Source organism: Lissotriton vulgaris, chromosome 6, assembly GCF_964263255.1.
Source record: "Lissotriton vulgaris chromosome 6, aLisVul1.2, whole genome shotgun sequence".
Classification (NCBI taxonomy): Eukaryota; Metazoa; Chordata; class Amphibia; order Caudata; family Salamandridae; genus Lissotriton; species Lissotriton vulgaris.
In genome coordinates, this window is record NC_141694.1 from 1383674428 (window position 1) to 1383686017 (window position 11590).

Sequence of the window (11590 nt, forward strand, 5' to 3'; positions counted from 1 at the left end):
GCTCCAGGAGGGGCAGGGTGAGTCAGCTACTGAATGGGACACCTGGGCTAAAAGTAGTGGGAGGAGTAATCCCCTGACTCTGAATAGGATGGTGCCTGCCCTAGTGAATGCTGGCTACACCCCCCTGTGGTGTGTCTGATGACGAGCACCCACCTGAAAAAGGGGAAGCGGAGCTTCCAAAACAAAATGCTCCAAATCCCCCAGAACCAGTTGCATCCATTCCTTGATCGACCACTGCTCCATTGACAGATCACCTGCTTCAACTATCCTTCTATCCCAATCTTTATGAGCTGACATATGGATCCGATCCTTTCTCAGTCGATTCACTCGCCTCCACACCTATCTATCCAACTCCCCATGTTTCTGTTCATTCATTCATCAACTCATACAAACACGCAGACATGCCTACCTTTTTCCCCGCTTCTCACATGCATCCATCTTTTCAGTTACCTACCCACCTGCCCAAGTATCACATCCTCCACCCAGGCGTCATTTATGCTGTAAGGAGTCCATTACACATCCAGTTATTCATCCTTTTAGTGCCATTATTGTAAAGCATTACTCCCCTATTAGCACTAGGACGCTTGCTATGAGTTTTAGGTATGTGTAAACACTCTGGTATAGAAACGGTTGGCTACACCTAGACGATGGAGCCCTTCTGTCGTAGTTTCATTTTATTTTGTTGGATGGTGAGCAGACAGTGGCACAGGTCAGTCCACTGGGAACATTTAGTTAGCTGAAGGAAAAAGCTCCACGTGTCATACATTTGCTTGTAGAATCTCACTTGTATGTACAATGACACTATGGAAATGTTAATCTGAAACTTAGAAGCTATGAGTTTCTTGTTGCTCAAAAGGGTGTCAATTCTAATTATTCTGATATTTATATGTTTCCCTTATCTTCATTGCTTGATTTTGGTCGCAGGAAAGTGTCACTCATTGTCACAGTACTAAATAGCTCAATTCAGAAAATGTTTGTAACCACCTGCTCTGCAAGCCCAAAGAAACATCCATCTAGACCACTATTTTCATAGTTCTTCTCTCTCCCATTTTCTATCCCTCCTCAGCTTGCTTACATCCTATGCCACCAGATCTTTTTTTGCTCTTACCCTAAGGTTAGATCATATATAGAGAAACAACTACATAAATATTCAAGGCTAGAGAAACCTGACAGAAACACCCAGACTCCCAGTCTTCCCAGCTTCCTCTATCTCTCAAACACTACCTAGACTTCACCTCTGTAGCTGTAGACTTTGAACGCTAGATCAGCCAGCACCTAACAAAAACTAGCAAACCTATATATTTCTGAAAACTAGACACCCAGGGGATTCCAGTATGGGGTAACTTGTCTGGCTCACACCAGGTTCTGTTACCCAGAATCCCTTGCAAACCTCCAGCTTTGACAAAAAAAACAAGTTTTCCTCACATTTCTGTGGTGGAAAGCTCTGGAATCTGCGTGGTCCACACATTTCCTACCACCCAGCATTCTCTTGTGTCACCTGATACAAATGGTACCTCACTCGCGTGGGTAGGCCTAGTACCCTTGACAGGAAACGTCCCAAAACGCAACATGGACACACCACAATTTCACAGTGAAAACTGGCCATTTATTTCAAGGTCCCTAGCTGTAGAATTCGAGCCCTAGCTCTGCCGGCATCTAGGGAAATCTAGCAAACCTATACATTTTTGAAAACTAGACACAAGGGGAATGTAGGATTGGGTGACTTGTCTGGCTTCCACAGGGTTCTGTTACCCAGAATCCTTTGCAAACCTCAAACTTTGAAAAAAACACATTTACCTCACATTTCTGTGGTGGAAAGTTCTGGAATCTGCATGTATCCACACATTTCCTACCACCCAGCATATCCCCAGGTCTCCCGATAAAAATGGTATCTCACTCGCGTGGGTGGGTCAAGTATCCACAACGGGAAAGGGCCCAAAAGGTATTGAGGAGTCATAAAATTATTCATCCCAAAACAACCTGGTTTTGCAAGGGGGTCACATGGGTTTAGACCCCGGGCTTGGTGGCCATCTTGGGTAACCTACCAAACCCACAAATTTCTGAAAACTAGACACCCAAGGGAGTCCATAAGGTATGACTTGCATGGACCCTCCCCAACGTTTTCCTACCCAGCATCCCCTACAAACCCCAAATTTAGCTGATAAAACCACATTTTCCAAATATTTTTGGGTGGTATCACCGTGCTGGCTCAAATGTCATACCCCACAGCGTTCCCCTAAGTTTCCTGAGTAAAATGATACCTCACTTGTGTGGGTGTCCAATGCAGAATTGGCTAGGAACGTATTTTTAAAATAATATAGCGCTTAGAATTCTCAGCACTATTCCCTTAATACCTATGTTTTTGGCTCAGTCACTATGACACAGTAATGCAAGAAAATTGTGTGACGATGGTTTCCATGGTACTGTGAGTAAAATAAAAATCTTGGGATCTATGAGAGGCAAACCACCCAGCACTCCCTAATTTTTTTTGTTTTTCAGAAATATTTAAAGTTGAAAAATATTTCCTAGAGACAGAAATACCCCTTAGCACAGAAAGACAGATGAGACACATATGTACACATAGGTACACACAAATACAGGTTGGATTTGGTACGAGGGTGAGTGAAAGGTTCAAAATGTATATTTGATTAACAAGAGATTTCACAAAAAGGAAATGCACTGTTAAGAACCTGACCAATGACTCACAGCTTGTGGGCTGTAAAGCCACGACAAGGCACCAACCTCTTTGCAAGCCATTCACACACCTTTTATACTTGACACATACTTACACACCACCAGCTCCAGCCCCAGCACATTACAACACTCACATCAACAGACAATGTGGGGAGAATGTACACCCTAGCAGAGAGAGACAGACCAGAGAAATATTAGTTTAAACAAACTATTACTTAAGTACACCACATACTGGGTGGATTTGGCACAAGGGTAAGCGAAGGTTCAGATTGTAAAATTCTATTAACAAGAGATTTCACAAAAAGGAAATGCACTGTTAATAATTAAAAGGTTAAAACCCTATACCAATGACTTACAGCTTGTGAACTGTAAAGACATGGCAAGTCATCTACAGGCACCTACAGGCCATTCACACACCTTTTATATGTGACACACAAGACCATTCACACCACCAGCCACGGACCCAGCACATTACAACATTCACATCAACAGACAGCGCCATTCAAGAGCCCATCACTTTCATACACCCAAATGACTGACACAGCAATCACACTGAGTGGTGGGTGACATAGTGTGTGCAGTGGGGTTTGGCTAGTAGAGTGTGTAATGACCAGCAGTAAGTCACTACTCATACCCCGCCAGCCAAGCGCCAGCCCACACACACCACCAGCAGCCAAGTTACATCCCACGCACATCACACATCACCCATGTGCTTATTGTAGTCTGCAATGCACACAGGTTTGCCCACTTCAGCAACCTGACCCCAAATAGCCACAGTTGAAGCACTTTCAACATTGATGGTAGTCAGGATGTACACATCCCTCCGGTCCACAAATTTCACAGCTAACAGTTCATCACTAAGCATGGCACTTCATTGTTACCTGAAGCTTTTTGCAAACAGGCTCTTTTGGGTAGCTTTTACGGTTAGAGCTGATTATCCCACAAGCAAGAGTGTCCCCTTTGAACAATTCCTTACACAATTGCACAGCAGTGTAGAAGTTATCTAGGTACAAATGGTGACCTTTGTTAAAAAGTTCTCTAGCAAGTTCCCACACAATTTTCTCTGAAACTCCTAAAGTGGACGGACAACCAGGGAGGCCAATAGCGCAATCCCTACCAGTGTACACCCAGAAATTATAGACATATCCTGTCCCACTCTCAGACAACATATACATCTTAATTTCATAACGTGCCCTCTTGCCCTTGTGCCCTCTAAATACCAAAAAAACCCTTGAACACGATGAAAGACTCATCAATAGCTATTTCTTTCCCTGGAATATAGATCTCTGAAAATCGATCTACAAAGTGATCAAGAACAGGCCGAATTTTAAAAAGACGGTCACAGTCAAGTTGATCTTGTGGCAACGCCGAAGCATTATCAACAAAATGCAGTATCCGAAGCACAATTAAATACCAAACACAACTCATAATTGCAGGAAATATGGCCGTTGTCATCAATGGAATAGTAGACCAATATGAAGCTATGGATGGCTTCCTTAGCAAACCGATCAAAAAAGTAAAACCCAAAAACTTCTTCATCTCATCCAAATTCGTGGGAGTCCACTGGAGTAGCTCTAGAGTAGGGCCTAAGTCTGTCACTGTTGTCCCTCAAAGACTGTTCAGCATACAAATTAGTCTGCTCAACAATCTCAGCCAAAAATACATCATCCATAAACAACTGAAAAAACTGTATAGGCACAATGCATCCACAATTCACTCTACACCCGGCATCACCACTAAAGGCAGGCAACACCGGTTGCACCATGTTTGGATCAACCCAGAGCCCAGCACTTCCAATGGCTCTTGCTCCTTTGACACATCAGTGTCCTCCACTAAAACAATCACTTCGTCCGCACTGAGAGTAGCTTCATCCGTACTGAGAGTAGCTTCATCATCAGATGATTCTTCTTGGACAGAAAACTCACTGCCTGAATCTTGCACTTCCTCCTCTCCCTCAGATGCACTGTCAGTCTCATAATCATGGCCAGAGGAAGATTCAAAAAGCACATCAACCACCTGCTGAGCAGTAATTCTGCAGCTTGCCATAATCCGTACTAACAAAGGCAACATGCCAAATGGGGGCCGTGGCTAACAATCAGATAACGACGGGCAAGTGAGCTCGGAGCGCAGTGCCAGCACGACTCATTATCTTGTTAAAATGGCTGTTGCCGGTGCGGTTTTCACGGCATGGGGGCTCTTGTGTCGCGGTGGGGCCCTCAGGCACCTCCCTGTGATCCTGGAGGCTGGTTTGGGGCTGCCAATCACCATTACTACTCCTGCCTTACTGCTATATGGGACATCAGCGGGGGCCCTCACCTGGACATAAGGCCCAGAAATAAACGCCACCCGCTAGGATAGCGTGCATTTAGACCAGTGCCATTTTACGGCCTCACTCTTTCCCTTCACTTTTTTTCAGATGCTTATTCGCTTTTTTGGCCTACTGGCACTGCATTGCCTTTTCATGCACTATTGGGCTGTTGGGGTGGTGGGGAGACTCTATAATTGTTGTAATGCACCGTTGGCTCTGGAGCATTGTCTCAGGCATTGTCTGGCGCTGCTTTGATTGTTGGCTATGTAGCAAGACAGCTCCGGATCGAAGCCATCTTCCCCCTTAAGCCTCTGTAGTTACTAGAAGATACAGAGAGTTTAGTTGGTATGGATGGGGACTAGTGTTTTAGTACCTGTTCTTGGGAGGGGGAGTTGGATTTTTCCTCTTATTTGTAAAAGGGATGTTACTGGGACCTCTGCGTGTCCCTTTAAGAAGACAACTGGGGTACCGTACACAGCACTATAATGGGTTCGCTGCTTGAATTGAAATGTGTATCATGGAATGTCAGGGGCACGCATACTATGGTGCGTCACCACAAGGTACATGCTTACTTAGTGCGCAGGGGAATTCAAATCGCCTTCCTCCAAAAAACGCACATCACACACCAGGAGGGTCTCGCCTTGCAGCGTAGATGGGAGGGTCATATTTTCTACACAACTTATTCTGCCTTTGCGTGGGGAGTATTGATATGGGTTAGGGGTACCTTTGCACCCTGCGCAACCGCTGACAGACCCAGAGGGAAGTTATGTGATGGTTGCGGGTCGGCTCAATGGTAGAGATATTTTGCTGGGCAGTATATATGCACCCACCACAAAACAACAAGCCTTTTTCACTCAATTGTCCGGGAAACTAGCGTCATATCTGACTTGATCAGTGATTATGGTCGGGGATTTTAACACTATCCCTGATATTTCCCTACATATGTCACACCCGCCTCTCCCCAACGCACCTATTCATAGGATCTCTAAGTCCAGATGGGATTGGCAGCTCCGGTGGGGGTTGGTTGATATGTGGCGGGCACATCACCCGGTAGAGCGTGATTATTCCTTCTTTTCAGCGCTGCACAAGCTCCATGTTTGGCTCGATGCAATACTGGGCTCCCCAGATAAACATGCGGCAGTCAAACATAGTGAGTACCTCACCAGGACACTTTCAGATCATAACCCATTGCTCCTACCTATACACTGGTCCAAGGCACCCACCGCAATCCTAACTTGGCAATTAAATGCAGAGCTCCTAGAAGAGCAGGTCTTTCGGGAGGTAGTGGGGGCTGGTATTACCCAATATTTCCTCGAGAACACTGGCACAGCGTCCACGTCCGCTGTGGAGTGGGATGCCTTTAAAGTTGTGTTGAGGTTCAATGTATTGCCAACATGTTAGGGGTGCTCCCCTTGCCTATGTTTTCTTAGGTTTACAGGGTACCTCTGTCATATTTTTCCATTTATTCTTGGCACTTTACCGTGAGGGTTCTTTAGGTTTCAGCTCTTGGTCCTTGGAACAAGGCAGTCACGTATGTCTGTAGGTATGTCTGGACTTTTTTGAATTGTTCCCGTCACACCTCTCTTGTTCATCTTCCTAGTTTGTTTGATCAGCTCTTTTTTGAGATTAATACACATTGGTCTTTATTTTTAGACCAACATGGATGCCATCAAAACATTTGGCTTTAGTGAGGAGGATTTTACCCGACTTGTGGGGCCATCTACTTCTTCTGAACGCCCCTTTTCACTTAACAAAGGATCGAATGATGAGTGGCTTAAACTCCTAAATTTAAAGAAAAAAGCAAGGAGGACTGAATCACATGCTGACTTTATGATTCAATATCTCAAGGCAGGGGTTATCCCCAATGGCCTTAGGGTCAGGAATATCCCGGGATTATTTGTAGAGATTCGATTGTTTCTTGAGAGATGGTCTCTCATTGCGAATCGATGCTCGAGGGACCCCATGTTACTCATCATTGACACTACAAGAGAGGTAGTTTCAGGTCTTCTTAAGGAGATTGCTGAAATGGAGGAATCTCTCCTTAAAAATTATGCAGTAGAGAATGCTAAACAGAAATTGGAGAAAGTCAATCTCGAACTTGACTCCTTCAATGACTATATTATTCGCAGAAAGACCGATAAATTGAAAGAAGATATTTGATACTTCTCAGAGGAGAAGATATATCCATATCTGCATGCCCAATATTACTCAAGTAAAGACACCAATCAAGGGGACCAACAACACTGGACAAATAGGAAGATTCGTACCTTCGCAGATACTTCAGAGTCAGAAAACGAAGGGGGATCTAGCTCCACTGACAATTTCTCTAACAGACGCCTTAATGGCCCCCCAAGATCGAATCGTTTATAAGGGAACTGCCGAGGCGTGACCAGAGTCAGATTCAGACCCCAGCAAAGGGGGAGGGAGACAGTCAGGAACGGGGAAGAGATATCAACACTCAGAGAATCAGCCTCGTTTTCTGGAAACCAGGAGGAATCAGTACTGGAGGGAGTGAAAACATCCAACAACTCTAGCCTCATTCCCATCTTTAATCTATCCACCCAAACCTTGCATAAAAGTACCATTGATCTCCTGTCCCGAGGTCTGTCATTTGTCCCTAGCTCCCCTTTTAATGCATTTGAACTCAACAAAGATGTACAGGCTTTTCTTCGGAAAATTAGGTTGAGGAATTTTTCGCAGGCAAAGATATGTTACCTAATAACAATATCTCAGGCTTCCGACCCACCTCCGTTTTTACACCCTCATTGGGGTAACTGGACATAATATCGACTACATAATATCGAATGGACAAAATATCGACGGAAAAATATCGACATTAACAAAATATCGACTATAGGAATATCGTTGGAAAAAATATCGACTGCAAAAATGACCCAAAAATATCGAATACAAAAATATCGACTCAAAAATATCGAGTAGACAAAATATCGAAATATAGTGAAAGTAAAAAATATCGAGAAAATGTTAGAAAATATTGATTTTATAAAATAATATATATATAATATATAAATAAATAGTACCTAATGTTTAGGAGCGGGTTGTGGGTTTATAGGGGAATAGGGTGGGAAGTAATTTAATAATAATTAATTATTTAATATATGTTTGGTAATTGTTTTAATTAGATTTTAATTGGTAATTAATTAATATTAATTAGTTAATTGTTTAATTGATTAATTAGCATATAATTTAATTGATTAATTGATTATTTAATTATTAATAATTATTATTTTTATAAATTAATTTGTATATGATTTTAATTGATACATTGGTTATTAATTATTAATAATTATTGGTTTCTTTTATTAAGAATTTGCATATTATTTACATTTATAAATTGCTAACACATTAATTATAATTAGTTAATGATGTAATTAATATATTGCATATCATTTAAATAAATTAATTGGTAATTAATTTATAATAATGACTTAATTACATTAATTGGATACATTTAAATGTAATGTGTTAATTTATGTTGATGTTAATTAATTAATTGGAATTAAACAATATTAATTAATCAAAATTATTATTATAGCTAATGTGATAATATATTTTATAATTGTTTTTGTAAAAATATTTGTTTTTATTATATATTCATGTTTAATGTTGTGTTCATTATTATTTATAGTGTTCTGGCTCAGTTTCATAGTTTTTGTTATAGGTTAATTTTTTAGGGTTCTGGGTCATTTTTCTGTTTGTGAGTAAAGGTGTATTTAGTGGGATTTGGGAAATTTTTACGTTTGTGGGTAAATGGGTTTTTTTGAGGTTCAGGGTCAGTTTCAGTTCTTGTGTAAAGGGCTATTTGTAGGGTTCAGGGTCAGTTTTCAGTTTGTGGGTAAAGGGGTATTTGTAGGGTTCAGGGTCAGTTTTCAGTTTGTGGGTAAAGGAGTTTTTTGGAGGTTCAGGGTCAGTTTTCAGTTTGTGGGTGTAGGGGTATTTGTAGGGTTCAGGGTCAGTTTTCAGTTTGTGGGTAAAGGGGTATTTGTAGGGTTCAGGGTCAGTTTTCAGTTTGTGCGGAAAGGAGTATTTGTAGGGGTCAGGGTCAGTTTTCAGTTTGTGGGTAAAGGGGTATTTGTAGGGTTCAGGGTCAGTTTTCAGTTTGTGGGTAAAGGGGTATTTGTAGGGTTCTGGGTCAGTTTTCAGTTTGTGGGTAAAGGGGTATTTGTAGGGTTCAGGGTCAGTTTTCAGTTTGTGGGGAAAGGAGTATTTGTAGGGTTCAGGGTCAGTTTTCAGTTTATGGGTGTAGGGGTATTTGTAGGGTTCAGGGTCAGTTTTCAGTTTGTGGGTAAAGGGGTATTTGTAGGGTTCAGGGTCAGTTTTCAGTTTGTGGGGAAAGGAGTATTTGTAGGGTTCGGGGTCAGTTTTCAGTTTGTGGGTGAAGGGGTATTTGTAGGGTTCAGGGTCAGTTTTCAGTTTGTGGGTAAAGGGGTATTTGTAGGGTTCAGGGTCAGTTTTCAGTTTGTGGGTAAAGGGGTATTTGTAGGGTTCTGGGTCAGTTTTCAGTTTGTGGGTAAAGGGGTATTTGTAAGGTTCAGGGTCAGTTTTCAGTTTGTGGGGAAAGGAGTATTTGTAGGGTTCAGGGTCAGTTTTCAGTTTGTGGGTGAAGGGGTATTTGTAGAGTTCAGGGTCAGTTTTCAGTTTGTGGGTAAAGGGGTATTTGTAGGGTTCAGGGTCAGTTTTCAGTTTGTGGGTAAAGGGGTATTTGTAGGGTTCAGGGTCAGTTTTCAGTTTGTGGGTAAAGGAGTATTTGTAGGGTTCAGGGTCAGTTTTTAGTTTGTGGGTAAAGGGGTATTTGTAGGGTTCAGGGTCAGTTTTCAGTTTGTGGGTAAAGGGGTATTTGTAGGGTTCAGGGTCAGTTTTCAGTTTGTGGGTAAGGGGTATTTGTAGGGTTCGGGGTCAGTTTTCAGTTTGTGGGTGAAGGGGTATTTGTAGGGTTCAGGGTCAGTTTTCAGTTTGTGGGTAAAGGGGTATTTGTAGGGTTCAAGGTCAGTTTTCAGTTTGTGGGTAAAGGGGTATTTGTAGGGTTCTGGGTCAGTTTTCAGTTTGTGGGTAAAGGGGTATTTGTAAGGTTCAGGGTCAGTTTTCAGTTTGTGGGGAAAGGAGTATTTGTAGGGTTCAGGGTCAGTTTTCAGTTTGTGGGTGAAGGGGTATTTGTAGAGTTCAGGGTCAGTTTTCAGTTTGTGGGTAAAGGGGTATTTGTAGGGTTCAGGATCAGTTTTCAGTTTGTGGGTAAAGGGGTATTTGTAGGGTTCAGGGTCAGTTTTCAGTTTGTGGGCAAAGGAGTATTTGTAGGGTTCAGGGTCAGTTTTTAGTTTGTGGGTAAAGGGGTATTTGTAGGGTTCAGGGTCAGTTTTCAGTTTGTGGGTAAAGGGGTATTTGTAGGGTTCAGGGTCAGTTTTCAGTTTGTGGGTAAGGGGTATTTGTAGGGTTCAGGGTCAGTTTTCAGTTTGTTGATAAAGGGGTATTTGTAGGGTTCTGGGTCAGTTTTGGCCTTTAGGGTGAAGGGGTCTTTTTAGTGTTTTGGGACAGTTTTGGGTATTTTAGAGTGCTGATGTACAGTGTAACTTAACACTGATACATTAAATCTATTACACGAAAATAGCTATTATTATAACTTTACATTAGTACCCTTTATTTTGATCAAAACAATATATGTATTAGCATGTTTCCAGACAGTAGCTAGAGTGGAGTTGGAATTCTAATTATTAATTGGTTGGTGTCCAGCACCATCAGTAATATTACCTACATTGGAGTTGGATTAATAAAAATACATTGGTTAGTCTCCACCACATTTTATGGTATTACCTTGAGTGTAGTAGGAATAGTAAAATATTTGTTGCTAGTGTCCTGCAGCTTCTATGATTTTAGATTGACTGGAGTAGTAACAATACATATAAAATTGGTCAGTGTGCAGCACATTTGTATACATTTGTTCATTACTGTATTTTAATATTAAAAATTAATGCAACATAGATGTTTTCAAATAACTTTATTAAACAATTTTTTAATTTTTTATTGTGTACTACAATAAAATCACAAACAAATATAACATCACATTTTTTTGACTTTTATTATTCACACAATAACATCTTTACATTTATATACATGTGGTCAATGTAAAAAAAAATTTGGATTACTAGATTCTTTCAGTAAATTTTACATATTCCCATCAGTCACTTACAATTTAAAGTATTTATATAGAAATACATAAAACAATGATTTGTTATACATTTCTTACATTAATATTTAATAATGTTAATATTAAATATTAATATAATAAAATATATAATACATATTTCTTTTTAACAAGTAACATGACTATTATTACATTTGTTAGGATAAATTGAAATACAATAAAAAAAATTCTTGGTGTATATTTCACAAAATGTTGTTTTTACATAAAACATATAAATCGATTTGGTTGTAAAGTTTATAATTGTATAGGGAAACAATATGTTTAATTATAATATCTGGTATTTACCAAATATTAGTAAAGCAATTATATAATTTTGTTATAGTTAGAAATAATTATATAACTTTTTGTAATAATTAATAAAAATAATAATT